The sequence below is a fragment of the Stegastes partitus genome, unplaced genomic scaffold, assembly GCF_000690725.1.
Source record: "Stegastes partitus isolate 25-593 unplaced genomic scaffold, Stegastes_partitus-1.0.2 Scaffold10, whole genome shotgun sequence".
In the NCBI taxonomy this organism is placed as follows: domain Eukaryota; kingdom Metazoa; phylum Chordata; class Actinopteri; family Pomacentridae; genus Stegastes; species Stegastes partitus.
In genome coordinates, this window is record NW_007577741.1 from 1,393,321 (window position 1) to 1,393,861 (window position 541).

The following is a 541-nucleotide window of genomic DNA, read 5'->3' on the forward strand; positions in this document are numbered from 1 at the left end:
ATTTGAAAGTCAAGCAACTCCAGCTGTCAAACATTTATATAATGATGTAAAAAGTGCTAATATGAGTATAAATTAGGTACTAAGCACTACAGAGGTCTAGTTCTAGCACAGTGCTTTCCTAAATACACTTTCCACCGCTGCTGTATTCTTTGCTTACTTCCAAAACATATTTGAATTTTTTTTCATTTACTTTCAGCCAACAGCAATGTCCCCTCTGTGTTTTCTAGGAACTGTTCTTGATTAAATGAAAAATCTGCACAGACGTTTTCTCTTTTTTCCCGTCGTCATCAGTGCACAAAACACGTCAACAGCCCTTCAGCCTCTATTCTGTCGACACGTATAAATACACCGACTAGACGTCAGCGTGTGATCCTTCCAGGTGTGTTGTTTTCAATATCCTGATCAAGGTAAGTCTGCTCGACTGTTTTGTTTCTTCCACAGCCAGCGCTCACTGTCAGGTTTAATTCATTTATGTGTGTTTATTGAGATTAAAGTGGGAATATAATCAGATTATGACCTTGGCCAAGGCCCGAGTGGCTGC